At 39.7% G+C, this 20,320-nt stretch overlaps 1 long non-coding RNA gene across 1 annotated transcript in view; it reads left to right on the forward strand.

Moving 5' to 3' along the window:
• The window catches only part of LOC148133315 (uncharacterized), a 66,406-nt gene extending 54,011 nt beyond the window's left edge, over positions 1–12,395 (forward strand). Inside the window, exon 3 of the long non-coding RNA XR_015746665.1 lies at positions 12,149–12,395. This is a non-coding gene — a long non-coding RNA (uncharacterized LOC148133315). The remainder of the gene's footprint in view (positions 1–12,148) is intronic.
• The last annotated feature ends 7,925 nt before the right edge of the window (positions 12,396–20,320 follow it).

The raw sequence follows: 20,320 nt of genomic DNA on the forward strand, positions 1-20,320 counted from the left end.
GGTGTCGTCGTTGCAGTCTTTACCATCAGGTCCTATCAAGGGTGGGATAGACCTTGAGTCTTTTAGTTTGTTGTTTACAAAATTGTAAAAAGCATGGGTAGAATTGGTGCTTAGAAGGTTTTCCTCTTGTTTAATGTGATAATTGATGCATTCGGTCTTTATCTGGTGGCATAAATTTTTGTATCGGCTTTTGAAATTGGCAACGTGACCAGATTTGTTTTTCCGCCAGAGTGATCTCTTTTTGGATTGAAATTTCCTTATTGTTATGGGTAATCTGCTTTTTTGTTTTGTTTTGGGAGTTGTTGTTGGAACATATAGTTTGATGACTCTTTTGACTTCAAGTAAAAATATGTTGTAATGGTCTTCAACAGTATTGCATCCAGTGAATAGAGATTGCCAATCAAGGGATGAGAGATCGTTGTCTATAAGATCATAGTTGCCTTTTTTGAAGTTACAATTGGGGATTACATCATTGTGGTGATTTTTGTGTGGGCGTATGTTGAGACAAAAGTCAATCATATTGTGGTCACTGCTGGAAAAGGGTTCTTTAGTTTGTATTTCGTAAATTAAATTCAAACTATTGCAGAAGATGAGATCGAGGCAGTTGTTTAGTCTAGTGTTGTTGGTTACTAGTTGTTCCAGTCCCAGATTTTTAATAGCATTGTAGAAGGTTGTGTGTATGATTTCAGTTATACATTCATTTAGGGTCCAGTCAATATGAGGTAGATTGAAATCACCAAGAAAGATAAAAGGGTATGGGCAGGATGAAGCCCATGTTAGTAATGTATTTAGCTTGTTTACATGTTCAATGTCATAATCAGGTGCTCTGTAACATAGTAAGAATCGAATTGTGATATTTAAGGATAGTTCACAGATGATGGTCTCAGGAAGAGCAAGCTCCTGGGTAACTTGGATATTTTTTAGATGTAAGGACTTTTTATAGAAGATAGCAACACCACCTCCTCTACGAATTTCACGATCTGATCGGTAAACATGATAGTCCCTTACTGTGGTAATGGAGTCAGGGAGAGATGCATTGAGCCATGTTTCACAGACAAATATAATGTCGAATTTAGCCATATTTAGTAGGAGGAAAAATTCAGGTATTTTATTCACGAGGCTTCTTGCATTGAGTAGTTTGCATTTAAGGCCAGTAGTAGTTGGAATTGAGGTAGTTAGGGGCATGCATGCCTAGTCTTGGGTGATGGTGGATCGGTTGAGTTAGGGTTGTGGTTGAGGGTTAAAGCTGAGTTGCAGTGAATTTCTTCTCTCTTCTCTGAATAGCCCCAGCATTTAAGAGCAATACCAACAGCCAGTTAGAAATTCTGATACTAAAAACAAGGAGACAAATTCAGGATAGAGAACTGTTCATAATATTCCAACTAGGCACTTTTTAGGAAGAAAGGCATACACTCTATGACCATTGATTTATGATGGACCAAAGCAATGCCATATCTTTCATTTGTAAAAATATTTTTTTTAACTTGAGAATCAGGACTTTGCCAGAAAGTTCATTAATTTACACAGAAGGAAGCCTACACAAAACTTGAAATGACAATTTGAGAGATCTGCCCATTTAAGAATATGCAATTTGGCTAGCTACCCATGGGTCTGAACACTCGAGAATACCATTGGGATTACAATGAAAATGTTAAAATAGTTATCCCACATTGGTTATTTATTTTTAGTACCATTAATTCTAGTTCATCCAAAGGTTCTTTGACCAGAGGCCTGTTTACAAAAAGTTTGGGCTGTTTGCATGACAAATTGCTTGATTCATTCTGTACCAAAACAGAAGATTCATAAGGTATTCTAGTCATGATTTTTTAATTTATTTGTTCTATAAGCAATGTGAGTTTGTGTATATTGGCAGAAGAAAACTGTTCCTTCCTCTCAGTTTTTATAAAAAATCTAAATGTGTATTTGACAGACAAAAAAAGCCAAAGTTCCTGACGGGGAAAGAACCTCAAAGTACATAAAATAAATAGAAAATATACTTTCTGGTACATTGGATCCTACTGCAGGTAGTCCTTGACTTATGGCCACAATTTAGCCTAAAATTTATGTTGCTACTGAGACTTTGTTAAGTGAGTTTTGCCCCATTTTACAACCTTTCTTGCCACAGTTGTTAAGTGAATCACTACAGTTATTAAGTTAGTAACTGAATCTGACTTCCCCACTGACTTTGCTTGTCAGAAGGTCCCAAAAGATAATCACATGACCCTGGGCTACTGTAATTGTCAAAAATATGAGTCAGTCCCCAAGCATCTGAATTTTGATCACATGACCTTAGAAACGCGGCAGATGGTTGTAACTGTGAAAAATGGTCATGCCACTTTTTTCAGTGCCATTGCAATTTTGAATGGTCACTAAATGAACTGTTGTAAATCGAGGACTACCTATATTTGGAGAAAATGAGAGTATAGGCAATAAAGCCATTTAGTAACTCATGAGAGTATATTTCTTATATTTCAGTTTTACTGTTTAAAGAAAGCTCCAATATTTACTTATTGGGCCGACTGCACTCTTAAATCAACCATGATTCAGCAATTATTGGGGGGCAGGGCAAGCCCTTATGTGGGAACAAGATGCCAGAGAAGCACAGTGTTCTGCAAAAAATGCCTCCCTGCCTCTCCATCACATGCATCTATCCAGGGGTGGGATTCAAATTTTTTAACAACTGGTTCTGTGGGCGTGGCTTAGGTGGTGGGCATGGCTTAGGTGGTCATGTGACTGGGCGTACATGGCTTGGTGGTCATGTTATTGGCTGGGTGTGGCCAACTCAATATCACTCACATCAAGGCACGCATCTCCTCTCCTGGCCTCTCATGACTGTGGGGATGCTGCAACAGTCGTAAGTGTGAAAAATGGTCATAAGTTACTTTTTTCAGTGCCATTGTAACTTTGAATGGTCACTCCACACAAGCAAAGTACAGCAAAGGAGGGGGAAAAAACTCCAGAGAAGTTCCAGAGACAGGAAGTCTAGTCCTGCCAAGAATGTAATTAGGGTTAACGGAGAGGCAGTTTCTGTAAGCAACACCAGAATGTTTCTTTCCTGCCTTCCTTACAGGGTTAGACCAGTAATTTCTTCTAACAAGTGGTTCTCTGAACTGCTTAGAATGTTAACAACTGGTTCTAGCAAATAGATGTGAACTGGTAGAAACCCACCCCTGCATCTATCTAACAGTTAAATATTCCTCATGCACACAAAATATGGTCAGTTTCTATTTCAGCTGGACAACATATTGTTCCATAGAAAAAGCCATGATTAATATGACACTGCGATGATAGCCGTATCCCAAACACCAGTAGTTATCAGCACTATTTACAGCCTGTTGTGCTTAGTCCCTTCTTCAGCATTCCAGAAAGCTCTTCCGATTTGATGGAGTAGCTTTTATATGTGTGGAAAATCTAATGAAGCCTGACTAAACGATGTTCTTTCTAGAGTGCAGAGTATCTTCATATAAAGATGCCCTTGAGTTAAACTTGACTCTGGGTACAGACACAATCATATGATTTTCTTGGCAATAATGTGGATGACTTGCCAGTGACTTCTTCCATGATGTTTTTCAAGTTTTTACTCTAGGCCAGGGGTCCCCAACCACCGGTCCGCGGACCAGGACCGTCCGCGGAACAAGTCCTACCGGGACCGCTGGTTTGCTGGCGCCGCCATCTTTTGATGAAAAAGTGCTTCCGGTGAGCTTTTCCGGGTAGAAAGCTCACCGGAAGCACTTTTTCATCAAAAAGATAACAGCGCCAGCGCTTCGGTGAGCTTTTCCGGTAGAAAGCCATTTCTACCTGGAAAAGCTCACCGAAGCGCTGAGCGCCACCATCTTTTTTTTATGAAAAAGTGCTTCCGGTGAGGTCATCGGAAGCACTTTTTCATCAAAAAAAGATGGCGGCGCCCAGCTGATGCCAGTACCGGGCCGCGGCATAAAAAAGGTTGGGGATCACTGCTCTAGGCTATAGCTGGGATGCTCCTCAAGATCTTGCAAACAAATACTAGCAAAGCCTGATCTTAGTCAAGCACAGACAAAATTCATTCGTGCTTGTTTGCACCGGCAGTTATCTTAATTTGTTTTCAAATAGCTGGAGACCTAATCATATCTACCTTACAAAACCTATTCTTTTCACATATTCCTTGTTGCTCAGGGAATTGGGAATGGTTTTTTTGCTCTAGAAAAATAAGAATATTTTCTAGGCAGACTAAAGGCAAGTGAATACAAATAAACACAGACAGTAATCCAATGGCAAAATACTAGGAATTTGGCCCAATGCATTTAAAATATATAACAATCTGCTCTCCAAGTGGTATTTGTATATTAATGAGGGCACCTTTCCTCAATCTACTGAATACAAGTAGCAAACAATAGAGAAGAAAGAGAAAATCTGAACAGGTTTGAACTCCAAACTACCTTCTGGAAACCTCCAGGGGAACTACTGGTAAGGTATAAGAGAGAAAAGGTTAGTACTACTCTATCACAAAAGGACAGAAGGGAAGATGTTTGGCTTATGCTACTGGAGCCCCCAACTGAGATATCTGGTTACTTATACTACTAGGGAACTACACAAGTCTGTCACTGGTTCCAATTTTGTCATAGGTTTGGCAAAAGCCCAATATAAATACTTAAGATGCAAACTGTGTAACCATTTGTGATTGTGGTCCTAGTCTATTTTATGTTCTTGTTATCCTGAAGATACTGTATCTGGATATAATTTATTGTTGCTGTTTCTTTATTTGGAGCTGGAAGACTCCAATACATATTCCACTCCCAGACATGATTAAGAATAATTAAGTCCTAGTAACTTCAATGTGTTTTAAACATATTCACACTTTGAACCTAAATGCAATCTATGACATTTCAGGAAAAATGTTTTTGGAGAATACAGTCCTAATATGATGGTTGGGGCTAGTCTCCTTGAAGTAATCACAGGCATGGCAGTGAACTGTTGTCAATTCTCACATCAGTTAAAGAATGTAATTGCCATAGTAACCGTGGAGGCATTTAAACAGAGCAACAGACTTTTTATAGCATCTTTTTGCTTGTTAAACTGGCATGTGCTTTTATATTCAGAGCAGATACAAGATGGCTTTTAAGGCAAACGTGAATGAAAAGAATTAAAGAAGGTCTTCATTTTGGCCATAGATAAGGTATATGATTTGCAAACACTTGGGAGTATTAAGAGTCTTTTGTGTGATCATTTACTTTTATATTTTCTCTATGTATAAAATAAAGAATGACTAGTATTCAGTTCTATAGAGAGAAGAAACCGTTAGAAAATTCTCACCTGGCCCAAAGTTTTTGCTGAAGTAGCATTTTCAATCTGTTCTCAAATTCAGACTTATTTCTGAGAAAACATTGTATAGTTGTATAGTGTCCCTACTAACAGCACGTCTGCAATGGAGGCCTATTCACAGATTGGGAAGTGGTGAAAGAAGGGTACCTTGTATTTACTGAGACTTGTTTATACTGATTGTTGCTTCATAGTTTACAGAGCTGAGTATTGCTTCTGATTTGGCAAGATTATAAAAGAAAACCCTAGCTCTTATTCAGCTTACAAGACCTATATAGGAAAACCTTTTAAAAGCTCTCACAGCAATAACCACGATAGGATCCCATTTGTTAGTTCAAGATGGAAGTGAATTAGGATATAGAGCCAGGTCTGAACAGGGATGTTTCTAAAAGAATAGTTTCTGACTTAAATATCACCTGACATTTTAATGAGCTATCCAAACTTTAGTCAGCAATATGGATTTCATGCAATTGAAGTTCTTCCCATGATTGATTGTTGAGTCAACCTACTGTATGTGAATTAGAGCAATCAACAGTGACCAATGTGATGTGCAAATACTATTGTTGTTATTTTATACTGTACTATTGCAGCATATAATGTATTACAGTTTTACGAAGAGTTAAATTGCTATTTTTATTAAGCACAGATAAGCAGGCTCAAATTACCATATTTTGGATGCATTACACAAACATCTAGCTCTCTGGAGAAGGTTCTAGTGGAAATGGAAGAAAAGACAACCAACAACAAGATGGCTGGGCTCGCCATAGGGTGCACCTATGGAAGACCTAAAGCACTAAGTTAGGAACAGATTGTCACAAAGAATATCTGTGTGGTTGCTAAGAGGACATCAAAGTAACGGCACATAATCAATAGGAAGATGGAAGAGTCAAATATTAACACTATACACAATTGTTATTTGTGCACTATGAAGAAGTAGGCTTCATAATAGCATATCCCATGTTTCTATACATATTGCTTTACTGTGTCTTCTACTATGTTTTACTATGAAAATACTATGCTATTTTCTTTTATTATATGCTTATTTGAACAGAAAAAAAACATTTCCCCTCACAATAAAATACATGATAAAGATGACTAAATAGTTAGGAATTCTTTAAAACATGTTATTAATAAATTTGATCCAATTTTCTTCTTACTATACAGTGTAATGCAGAGGTGGTATTGAGCAGTTTCTGGCCAGTTCTGGAGAACCAGTAGCGGAAATTTTTAGTAGTTCAGAGAATTGGCAAATACCACCTCTGACTGGAGATTTTACAGTATTCTTCCCCTGTCATGCCCACAGAACCAGTAGTAAAAAAAAAATTGAATCCCACCACTGGTGTAATGGTATGAGCTGATAGTATCAATAATTTGTACCCATAGATCAATTTATTTCAATTCAGTCTTTCATATTATGGTTTTGAGCATAGGCTTCCCTGAAATTTCAGTTAGGGTTTTGTTTTGAAAGTTGTGTGTGTAATAGCTTCCTGAGCAGAACATGACAGTGTTGTTCTATCAACAATCTGGACCACTCTACCTCATCCCCACCCTCAAAGAAAGTTTTTTAAGAGATTTGAATGAAATAAAGACCTTGGGAGATATAAAAACAAGTGATTACTTTTTTTAAAAGGGATATAAAAACAAATATTTTTTTAAATTACATCAGGAACCAAATGTTTGAGTGAAGCATTCTGCCCTTTCCTAACCTCACACTCACTTTTTTTTGGCTTTCCTGACCCTTTTCCAGCCCCGTCTCTTTTTGTTACTGCCTGCATGTGGCTGATTCTACTATTGTGTCATGGATTAGATCTCATTCATTGCTGTTCCTCTTGAATGGGCTATTTAAAATTTTACACAGGGAGGAAGATTTGACCAAAAGCATATGCACTTTTTAAATGGTCACATCTTTGAAAAGAATCCTTTTAAATTAAGGATAAACTGGGAAAAACCTCCATTCAGAGTGTCAATAAATTGAATGGAGATATATAACTGATCTACAGATTATCTTATCCTTGCAGGAAAGACTGACAGTCAACAGTACCATTTAAAAAGGGAAATAAGATCTAATTGAGGCCAAAACCCAAATAAAGGCAGAAGAATAACACACTCATTACATGTTCTGGCAAGATATCTTCTCAATAAAAAATCAATGAGTGCTGTGTTATCAAGGCAACTTAATTGTTTGTACATTATGATTTAGAAGTGACAAGTGGTTAATTTCAGGTATATCTCTTCCCACAAGACATTTTTCAATCTTGCTAGTTTATATCATTAAGCCCTCACTAATACTTTCCTAAAAATAAGACCAAAGCAAATATTCCTATTTAAAAAGCATTGTTACCTTTCTATAGGTCTTTTTCTTGCATGAAAATAAGTGCAATTTGGAAGTTTTCATCTTCATCATTCTAGAATGTCACACCTGAACTGCTACACTTTAATATAAATATAAACATCCTCTGTTTTCCTGAATGATTTAAAACTTGCTTCAAATTATATATCATCCAACCCCTGAGACTTAAAAGCAAAATGATACCCTGGCCAGGTGATCATCCAGGAGCAACATATAATGAAGGCAACCAATTTATAGTAAATATTTAGGCTCCTTATCCTATTATGCCCTACATTCTGTCTCACTCGTTCACATACATAACAGTAGGGGATGTTGAAATGTGAGATTAAAGTGTGACATTTCCTGCTTTCATTTTTTGGTTTAGAAAATGATGTCAAACATATCAAAAGTATTCAGGAACAGTGTGGCCCTGAATCTCAAAGACCAGCTATGAAAGCTATTTTCTGATCCTTAGAGATTACAAACTCAAACTCTTAAATATTCACGAATAAGGCAAAAAAGAAAGAAAAACAAATATAGCATGCATTCCAACAGAGCAGTAAATTAAGAGAGAAATGTACATAAGAAATTAAGAACATCAGAAAGCCCAGATATGGGATCTTAACATGTTCTTAAAGAACAGAAAGAACAGAAATAATGTATTCTATTGGAAATAGCACAGTGCTGTTCAACATATTTGCTGTAAAGTGCTATAATGCCATATAAAAATATTTTTCAAACAAGCTATAGGTATTGAAAAGGGCTAGGTTATCAACCATATTACAAATATGCAATAAATATTTCCAGAAGTTAGAATTTTGACAAATTTTAATAAAAGAGTACAATGGAATACTTTTAAACCAGCCCAGGTTTGCTTATATAATTATCCACATAATCTTTCAGTTCATGTGAGCCAACAAACCTGAACAGAGGTATCAGAATACCTAGTATACTTTAAAACAGTTATTAACAAATGTTAATTACCTGCAAAGCAATTACAATCCAACCTGCAATAAGGGGTTTTTTTTTAAGTTCATTTATACTGAATTTTAGAAATCCTTAAAGAAATCTCCACGATTTTCTTATAGGTGTTTTTAAAAAAACAAAACAAAAACAAAACAAAGCAACAACAACAACAACAAATGAAGAACCACCCTTCCAATGTCACAGTTTTGGAGACATCTTCTAAAAAGACAGATTCAAAAATCAAGTAGATTCTCCATCAATGCAGGCAATTTGACTCAATGTAGCGTCGAAGCCTATACAGTTGTACATGAGTGCTTGAATGCTTATTTTTACACTCATTTATAAATGGATAGTAGTTAATCACCTCAAATTTTAAATAAAGAAGAGCTGTGCTTAACAATTAAGGTAAAAGCACAATTTACTGATAAAAGTAATCGGTTTAAACATCAGCTGACATTTCTTGAGCATGGTTTTATATGTACTTTCAAAATAGCACAGGAGAAGGAAGTGAGCTAAGTACTTTACCAAGATACTCCTGCTTAGGAAACTGAAATCCAAGAAAATCAATAAGACTTCATTAAAGCATAATATGTGGTACTATACCTTTAAGGTGGAAAAAGGTTCCTTGGCTGAAGAAAGTGCTTTACTCTTGGTTTGCAGTGACCACTTATCTAAAACTGAGCAATTCCTAATTTTCCCCATTCAGCAAAGCTTCTCTCTCTCTCTCTTTCTCTCTCTCTCTCTCTCTCTCCTATTCACTCTGGGAGCTTTTACCATTTAAGGTCAATGTGTAACATCTGGCTCCCTAAACAAAGCTAAAGCACTTGCTAGACTTAGCCAAGCTTCTAACATTAAAAACGCATTTTAAGAAACTATTCAGAAAGCTAAGGGAATGCTTTCCCCTATTTTAACAAAAATGCTGAAAAAAAAGAAGCAGATCCCTATTAGCATTCTCTCACAGTTTATAACACGAGGACATTACTCATTTCTGAATAACTAAATTTAAAATGGGCACATAGGAAACAGATGAAATCTCAAGATTGTGTTAACTCTTAATGCAGGTGTACGTATTAGCAAAAGCAATTTTCTGGGATCTTCTTTTCACACAACTTGTGAACAAAGCTTTCAACAACATATTAACTACACCTACACATCTTGGAAAAACCTCTGACCCAGTTCCAGATTCAGACGGTATTCTCCTATTTAAAAATGTAAACTAAAAATTCATATCCAAAAGGATGCTATGTACATCTACTTGCATCTTACATAATAAGAGGAGAAATAAGCAGTAGTTTATTTTTACACTATGAATCTCACCTAGCACAAACCAGATTTTAAAATGTGGACTCTCGAAGTTACTTGTAGCCATAAACTCCTAGTTTTTATGGCCTTAGACAGAATAGTGAAATCTTCCATTATTTATCATATCACAGAATCAGAAATGGAATTAGTACACCAGCCCTGTTAATATGCCTTTTTTTAAACCATTAACACTACCTAATTTGCCTACATGGCCTTTTCATGACTGTCTATGGCAGGGGTGTCAAACTCGCACCATCACGTTGTTATGTGATATATTGCAACTTTCCCCCCCTTTGCTAAATCGGAGGTGGGCGTGGCCAGCGCATGACACTCTGTCCCGCGGGCTGCAAATTTGACACCCCTGGTCTATGGAGATCCTCAGTCTTCCAGGTCATGGTTGTCTCAAAGGTGCTTTTCCAAAAGGCAACTGGACTTTATTTTTCCTTGAAGACGTTTCATCCAAGAAACTTTTTCAGTTTTTTTCATGACCTATTCTGCAGACATTACTTAAAACACTTGATGTGTTTTCCTCCCCACCCCACCCCCCTTTTTTTTACTGGTGAATTTAACCATTTTGTCATTAAAAGGTTCTGGGTGAATTTTGCACTATTTTGTAAACAATTTGTTGATTTGATAAAGATAGTGCCTCAATACAAATTCTGGATTCCTGGAATCCTAGAGCAAGAATCAGTTTGCTATGGTGGTTAAATCATCAGGTTGGAAACTTGTGAGTTCTAGTCTTGCCTGAGACCCAAAGCCTGCTGGATGACCTTGAAACAGTCACTCCCTCTCAGCCTTAGGAAGCAGGTAATGTTAAACCATTTCAAAAAAGCCTTGGTAGGAAAACTGCAGGAACTGCAGGGCTGTAGGGTAGTCTTGGAAGCTGACAAGGCATTCTGGAGATAGGCAATGGGAAACAATTTCTGTATTGTTGCAATATAGTAATGTCCACAGTCTGTTTGTGGTGTGTGGTGGTCAAAAAAAGCAAGAGGTCAGATATAGCCATGGTGGTGCAGTGGTTAGAGTGCAGTACTGCAGGCTGCTTCTGCTGATTGCTGGCTGCCTGCAATTTGGCAGTTCAAATCTCACCAGGTTCAAGGTTGACTCAGCCTTTCATCCTTCTGAGGTGGATAAAACGAGGACCCAAATTGTTGGGGGCAATATGCTGACTCTGTAAACCACTTAGAGAGGGCGGTAAAACACTGTGAAGTGGTTCATAAGTCTAAGTGCTATTGCCCTGCCTAGTATTACAATACAAGATCTGCTGCATCCAACAAAAAAGCTGGAACTTGCATTGCAGTGACTCATCTATCATCTTGCCTGTTTTGATGCCGCCTGTAAATACCTCATAGTTGTTAGGAAAACTGCATGATCGTGACTATGAAATCACCAGGAATCGAAACGAATCTTAGAGGAAATAATCCATGATCAATATTGTTGCCTTTGCTTTTTACATCATTAATATTAGTGCGCTTACTTTCTAATTGTTTATTTTTTTTTATTATTCAAGTTTTGTAGGGAGCTTTATTCAATAGACAAAGTGGGAATAAGAATGGTAGCATGAGTGTAATGGGCTTCTTTCTCTCCCCATAAAATATTAATCACATGGCAGAAGATACTTAGTCACCACCATCCTCACATGGATACTCTTTGACCATTTTCTGGAAAATGTGAAAGACTGAGCATTTGCATTGTGATGCCTCTTTGTTTCATATTTGTCTGTCTATGATCTATCAAATCATAGCCACAATTAGCAAGAAGTTTCTGAATAATAGCAGAGGGAATATTAGCATCTTCCTCACATTTTATATAAACACACATTTTAAATGCAGTGGTGCATCAAGAAGTATTAGTGATAATTAAATACGAGAAGAGTTAAGAATGTATTGGATTACTGTTGAGTGAATGACAAAAGTAATTGGGTTTTTTAATGGTTTAGCCGTATTGCATAGACAAAATCATTTAGGATCAAATTGCAAAATAAACACATGAAGGAGGAATGAATGAATGAAGAGGGAGGTGAAAATCAAGGCAGTGGTTACATGGTTTTTAATAAGATCCTAAAAAAGAGAGAGAAATAAAGAACAAAAAACAATGTATGAAGCAGTAAATGCATGTGATGGAAGCTTGAGTAAGATGCAAACTTTTGGAGAAATATAATGAAGAGTACTGGTTTAGATTAGTTTTAGCATTGTTTTCTTTTTCTAATACCATGCCATTAATTTCACTGCCATGTTGTTTCTTACTTCTTTTCAGTGCTGGTATAATGCTGCTTACGCCAAAGGGAATATTTGATGGATATGTATGCAAAACTCATATATCAAGACTACAGAGACAGGATGGCAGTCCACCACTGAAAGCAATTCTTCACCATATCTGGTATAGAGAGCTGAAATTGAAAGAGTGATGTCAGCTAATCCTGAACTGATTATACTAGGATTGTACAAATGCTTGTGACTATTTGGGTGAAAAGAATGAGCAAAGCATGAAGCACACTGATATTTGGATGTGTAAAAGATTCTGGGAAACAGATAATACTGTAGATAACAGATAATCAGAGTTGGGAGGGTCCTTGTAAATCATCTAATCCAACCCCCCTCCACCCAAGCAGGAGACCCTACACCATTTCTGACTAATGGCAGTCCAATCTCTTCTTGAAAGCCTCAAGTGATGATGCTCCAACAACTTCCAAGGGAAAGCTGTTCCATTAGTTGATTGTTCTCACTGTCAGAAAGTTTCTTCTTATTTTCAAGTTAAATCTCTCCCTGTTCAGTTTCCATCATTATTTCTTGTCTGGCCTACAGGCACTTTAGAAAATAGCTCGACCCCCTCCTCTCTGTGGCAGCCCCTCAAATATTGGAAGTGCTATCATGTCTCCCCTGGTCCTTCTCTTCACTAGACTAGCCATGCCCAGTTTCTGTAACCGTTCATATGTTTTAGTCCAGCCCCCTAATCATCCTGGTTGCTCTTCTCTGTACTTTTTCTAGAATCTCAATATCTTTTTAATAATGTGACCTATCAAGCCTATCTATACTATGGAATAAAAGATGGAAGAAAGATCTTTCTCAGGATTCATACAAATTTGCTCCAATAAAAGTAAACATTTGGAAAAGATAGTTCACTGTAAACCAGAAATCCTCAAAGAGTGACAAATTGAAGATAGTGCTTCAAATCTCAATATTGGCAAAAACAACAACAACCCAATAACCCCATATGGGTTGTCTGCTATGCCTTGTAAATGGAGATAGGCCGCCAGTGGTGTATTGCATTTCAAAAGGAAATGCAGGATACCAGCCAATCCAGCAACCCTGAATGCAATCACTAGGACTAATATTTCAAGACTTATTTACAGAGTAAGAAAATGCATCTCCTTGAAAACCTAAAAGAATAAACCAACTACCTTAGGAAGGAAAATTTACTACAAAGGAGAATGAATAAAATGTGACAGGTTTTCAGAGGTCAAAACATGGAAAGATGCCTAGAACACCAAATCCTTAAAAAGTTATGGCACCATAAAATACATGCAGTCATGGACAGAAAGAGTATGAGGTCATTCCAAGATATTACATTGCAAAACATTGATATTAAAATTCCTAAATCATGTGCTTAATTTTATTCAAGTCTGTTAAAAGTTTTTTCTACTCAATCTTATATTAATGTTACTACTTCAGTTTAAAATATTTCACACATTTTGTGTCAATAATTAGTACCTGTCTTACTTAATATATAACTGGTCCCAACTTTATATTAAAAATATTACAGTAGTCTTTGACTTACACTCACAATTGGGACCAGAATTTCCCTTGCTAAGTGGTTATTAAGTGACTCATGCCCAATTTTATGAACTTTTTGGCATGGTTGTTAAGTGAATCACTGCGATTGTTAAATGAATCATGTATTTGTTAAGCAAATCAGGCTTCCCCAACTGACTTTGCTTGTTGGAAGTTGAGAAGTTTGCAAATGGGGATCCCATGATCCTGGGACATTGCAACCATTGTAAATACGTGCTGAAGCTCTCGGATATTTACCGTGTTTCTCCAACAATACGGCCTCCACCAATAGGAAGGCCCAGCATGTTTTTTGGGCATAAAATCAAATTAAGCCCCTCCCCCCAAATTTAGGCCTATCTTAAAATATGCAAAATAAGGGGGAAGGGCGGGAGACTTGCCATTAGGAGCGCTGGCGGGCAGGAATTCCTCGCCACCAGCCGCTTCTAACGGGCGATCATGGCGAAGCGCGGAGAGCTCCCTACTCCCACCAAACACCTTTGCTGCAGACACCTTTGGCACCCGCTCCAAACGCGAACGTGTTCCAAACGCGAAGCCGGTCGCTAAAGAGCCAGAAAGCAGCAAGGGCGCCAGGTGGAAAGGACAGGGTCATGATCACACGGAGATGCCCAGAGAGCGGAGCGCACATAACTAAAGGCAGCGCACGCAGTTGGTTTGCGGACTACAAGGCAGCATCTGCGCCTCTTCCCGGGCGCGTCTCTAGGCTGCTTCCGGAGTTACGGGACGCTCTCCGTTGCCTACCAGCCCTTCTTCCTTGGGCTCCCTGCCGTGGGGTACACCCACTTCCTCCTGCAAATTACGCCTCGCAACTCTTCTCTCCCTTTCCTCTCGCTCCAAAAAGATTGCCATTGTATCCCGCCGATTCGGGCTTCCAGCCATGTTGTGATCCACTAGTGAGGTTGCCATCTCGGATGGAGGCATCGCAGTCTCCCTCTCTTGCTCGCTCTGACCTTCGCGCGGACCAAAATAAAAAGATCGCCCGCCGTCATGTTTGGAGCTGCCACTTCCGTGTTTGGAGCTCCAAATGGCGGCGGCACTCCAAACACGGAAGCGGCAGCTCCAAATGTGGTGGTGGAATGGGCAGAAGGGAAAGCAACAGCGGCGGGTGCCAAAGGTGTCTGTAGCAAAGGTGGGAGTAGGGAGCTCTCTGCGCTTCGCCATGATCCCCGTTAGGAGCGGCTGTTGGCGAGGATGCAAGGGGGGGAATTAAGTCACCCCCCGAAAAGACGGCCTAGCCGTTTTTTGGGGGCTCAAAAAAATATAAGGCCCGGCCTTATTATGTGAGAAACACGGTATTATGTGACCATGGGGATGCTGTGATGCTTGTAAGTGCAAGGACTGGCTGTAAGTCACTTTTTTCAGTGTCATTTTAATTTCAAACAATCACTAAACTAATGGTTGCAAGTTCAGGACTATTTGTAATGCAATTTGTAATTTAAAACTGCCAACAGAGTAAATCTTCTGTCTTTTTATTGCCGTATCTTCTACTCAAGCCAATTATATATGTATGTATGTATGTATGTATGTATGTGTATTTTGCTATGTGTTCTGCTTGATCGGTGTTTCTCTTACTCGGAGCCAAGCCACACTAAAAGCCTCCAATACAGGAAACACAATGTTGCCAGCCAATCAATACAAAAAAAGCTACAAAACAGACAGAAGATATTAGAAACACCAATCAAGCAGAACACAGCAAACTCCAAGACCAATAAACACAGACCAAGACTCCCAACCAATCAGGATGAAGAAAAAACCATTCTGGCATAGCATCGGCTAGCACCAAATTTAAAACAGAAACGGCTGTGAAAGTCTGACTCACAGACGAACACTATACAGAAGCCTGATGATGGCAGATGAGATTCTGCCGAAATGTTGCTACAACTTTAAAAGCACAACTATAATGACGTGGGAAAATACCCGAACAAAGCTGAATACCATATATATATATACACACACACACAGACACACGCAACATACATATACATATACATATACATATATATATCTGCAGTAATTTCAAGCTATTTGTACCAGTGAAGATTGTTTTGATTTTTTTGTTTACTAGGGCATTCATTTAGCTCTCCATCTAAGCCACTTATAAAACTATTGCAGAATACAAGACTTTGCTATGAAGCTCGCTCCGTTCAATTCACTTCAATTAGTTGCCATACTACCAATGAACACTCTGAGAATGATTTCAAGCTGTTCAATTGTCTTTCATTTTAGCTTTGCCGCTTGCAGTAGCTTTCCCTTTTAGAATATTGTTAATATTATACAATTTTTAAAACAGGAAAAATCCAGTAGAAAATTGTCCATACATGCCTAGAAAGTACATTCTAACACTAAAGTGAGCTCTGCAATGAAATCCTATTTATGCAGAAGCATAAACAAATCTGGTTCTCAATCTGCCCTGAGAAATTCTAATTTTACACAGAGTTTCTTGAAGATGTTATTCTTAGTCTAACTCATGGAGGCCAAGACCACTTTTCACCGTTCATTAGCAAAAACATTTATTCCCAGGAAAAAGTCATGCCAGTTGAATTACAAATGTCACTCCAAAGTTAAATAGCTAAAAACAGCTAACTGTTTTTTTTAAAAAAAAATCTTAATATGAGGAATCTTGGATTATTTTACTATACATTAATAAAGTATGGACAATCAGTTATCAGTTGACCAGGCTATTAATTTTGTAATCACACTTTAGATAAAAAAGATTATATACCTTATACTGAGATTGCATTTTGCTTTTAAAATAAGCCAGAGGTAGTTTTTGTCAGTGCTAAGAAGACGGAGGTGGGAGTTGGCGAGACGGGATAAAAATTTCCATAGGATTCAAAGCCTGATTATTATTAATATATAATTTATTGTTTACAAATGTAAATATCAAATGCAGTGCTACTCTGCCATATATACTAGGATATTGATAAACAATTAACATGTTATTTGTACAATATTGGTTTTGTTACAGTTGTTTTGACCATCCTACTCGATTAAATCCTCTATCATATCACATTTTAGGTCTATTCATCCTGATTACTTTTTGTTCCGACCTCCACATCTCTTTTGCAACCATTGCCTGATTATTCATTACTCGGCATTTTGTTAATCACAAATTCTAGTGATTTCTGAATTGACCTCCTGTGCTGTCCCAGCCAGTCTATGGGAATTGGATAGTTACTTAGGGATTATGAGCTGTCCCCTTAAGAGAATGCATCATGGTAAATGTAGTTAAAGGTATCCTGGGAAATGTAGCAAGCGACGATTATAGGCATATTTCTGTGTTCCGCCCTCAAGTCTTCAGACTACACTACACATATTTCTGCGTTCAGCCCTCTAGTCTTCAGACTTCGTGACGCAACCTCTAGTGCCCCCTTGTGTTGCAAGCTCACAACGCACCTTAGAAGCAGCCATATTGTGCGCTGTGCTAGCATCGCCCAGACTCTGCAGTGCCACCTATGTGCTCAAGTATTAAATCCAGCAGCAATTCTACTTTTTGCTACTTGCTTACAGCGCCCCCTAGTACAAAAATGGGAATTGCAAATTTCTCCCTTTGCCAATTTGAAGCATGGCAACTTCCTCAGCCATGACAGATGTCTCTGATGTACCAGAAGACCCGATTCCTCCACCCACCCTTGTTGTAAACATGGAGCCTGATTCCTGAAACCCAGTTTTAGATGTCCAACCCTCTGGAGAAGCCGCGATACCTCAGAAGGCCTATGACCTCAGACAGCATAGGAAGCTTACCTCACCCATGTTGACACGCTTCAGAGAGGATTGGGAAAGGCAGTATCGCCATCATGCAGATGCATGGACGGAGCTGGTCAAGATCTGTGACACTCCCAAAAGCAAGTTGCCTCTCGAGAGCCTCTTTCTGATGCAGAAGGAGTTAGAGGAGCACCTCGCACGATGGAGAGACAGTGAAAATAAGCTTAAATACATACAGTCGAACATGGAAGACTCAGAGTTCCAGGAACACATTCATTGCTTCGAGGAGAACAAAGAACGCGAAGACAGTGTTTGGGAAGGCAGAAACTCCTTCCAGGCCGCGCTCCTCGTTGCACTACAGAAGGAGTAAATCCCAAGGGAGAAGACCACATCCAACAGAGGTCTTTAATCACAAGCAGCTTCTTCCCACCACTCATAGAAAGTCTCCTCCCTCCATCCCAAATCGGCTAGATCGCAGGCAGGTTCTAGTGTCTTGCGCCAATTTTCTGCTGCCGGTTCTCACCATCCTTCCAGAACATCCTCCCGTCATATTGGTGCATCTCAGGCCTCCAAAATAGCAAGTTATGCCGAACAAGCTGTAGAAGCCCAAGCTGAAGCTGCTGCAGCAGAGGCAGATTAATGTATTATGACAGAGGTGATATGGCAGAAGGCTGAACTGGCCAAACAACAAGCAGAAATGGCCAAAGCTCAGGCCAAACAACAAGCAGAAATGGCCAATCAACAAGCAGAAATGGCCAAAGCTCAGGCCCAAGTGGAGTTACTCAAATGACAAAGAGAGATGGCAGCGAAAACAGCATGGGCTGCAGCATGGCAGAAGGTAGCTAACACTGCCTCCCTCAACTTCGACCTTGAAGAGTTGGGAGAAGAGAGCCCAGATACTCGGTTCAAGGCCTATGTGAACGAGCAGCACTCGCTACAAAATGAGCAGATGGAACCGCCTCAGTTGCCTAGCAGTCTCCCACAACCAGGGAAGCACAGGGATGAATCTCAACCACAGACTCTACATGTCAGTTACACAACTGACGTTGTACGACCTAAAGTACGAGATTCACTTCCCACCAACAGCAAACCTTCCCCAACTGATGTTGTATGTACTAAGGTCCAAGATTCTCTTCCCAGCACCAGCAACCCTACCGCAACGTCTCACACCCTGCTGGCCGAGCAACTTAACCCACCAGTGCTCACAACAACTTCTTGATGAGTTGACATGCCATCAATGACCACTGCCACACTCAATCCACAGGCATTAGCGTTCCTGCCACAACCTCAATGCCAATCCGGCTCCCAGGCACCACAAGGTAACTGCACCCAGCCTACTCAGCAACATAACGCTCTATCATCGTCCCCAGTATGGGAAAACGACATCCTCCGTAAGTACTGGGAGGAAGACTACAACCCTTCATTGATTTACAACCTGAACTCACCCTACGAGAATCCAAGGGGAGAACCCTCTACATCAATACCTCCCCCCAACTCAGCAAATGCTGAAGATTACTGGAGAAACTTGGCTGTACAGAGTGGAAAGCTAAATTTGCACGTCAACGGAGTTCGCAGATTCTCTGAAAAGCCAGATGGCAAGTATCTAGTATGGAAGAAACTTTTCCTGTGCCCCATTCAGGTGGCACGCCTGAACCCTGATGAAATAATCAGACAATTGATAGCATGGCTAGGGCCACAGTTTGCCAAAATAACGAGAGCACTTTTGGCATCTCACTTAGACGACCCAGCCACTGCCCTAAGGTTATCATGGAAAAGGCTTAACAAACTGTATGGCGCTTCCGAGGATGTAGAAGCAACACTCTTGGATAGCCTCAACAGATTTCCTAAAATTCCTGTCGACAAGCCTCGCCGACTCATAGACCTCGCCAACATACTTGTCCAGTTGAGAATGGCACAACGGGATCCCAACTTACCAGCACTCACCTGTCTCGATCACATCGACACGCAGAACAAAATTGTTCGAAAACTTTCGCAGGTGCTAATTGAAAAGTGGTTCCAGTTGACTGACACCTTCATGGCCAAGGGTTGCCACCGCTTTGTACCCTTCACACTTCTTGAAGAATTCGTGTCCCACCAGGCGACACTGGGCCCGTGGACTCAGAGCTATTAGTCCTCCTAATCACAGAAGATACAACAGCAACCATATATCGCCCTCAGGCCCTATGCACACTACCAGGGAAAGACCTTTCATGGTTGTCCATAACACCGAGATCAACTCCTCATCCACACACAGTTGGGGAGAGAACTCATCAGATACAACCCAATTTAGATCTCCAAACACAAGGAGAATACAGTTTTGTCCTATGCACAACACTCATCACTCGCTGAACAGCTGCACTAGGTTTGCAGCAAAATCACTGACCCAACAAAAAGAGTTGCTAAGGGAACTGCTACAAGTGTTGCGAATCCAAACACCCGTCCAAGTACTGCACAGCCAAGGTGCAATGCGACTTATGCCATAGTGACCAACACCCGACCGCGCTGCATCCAGACTCTGAGCTGCCTGCCTCGGAGAAGAGAAAGATATCTCATAACCCTCCTTCAGACAAGAAGCCTCAACGTAACACAGAAGCAGACAAGGCTCCTCAGCAGACTGCCAAACCGCAACCAAATCCAAGGATGAGTGTCAAGTGCAGAGCACTGCACGCCAACTCACCGTGCCCTCGTTCGTGTCTTCCCATATGTTTAGCCAAAGTGTACGCCCTGAAGATGCTGTTAAAATGTACATGCAGATAGACACTTAAAGCACCTGCACCCTGGCCAGACCTGCATTCTTCGACCTCTTTGAGGTGCAACAGAATGAACTTCACTTCACTGTATCAGCATGCCATGGACCAAGAAGCACGGCGGGGAGGAGAGCTACTGGACTCTGTATAGAGTCATTGGATGGAAGTTCCCAGTTCCCACTACCGCC

Source organism: Notechis scutatus, chromosome 1, assembly GCF_049901735.1.
Source record: "Notechis scutatus isolate UNSWTSFEM ecotype Mainland chromosome 1, rNotScu1.2, whole genome shotgun sequence".
Taxonomy (NCBI): domain Eukaryota; kingdom Metazoa; phylum Chordata; class Lepidosauria; order Squamata; family Elapidae; genus Notechis; species Notechis scutatus.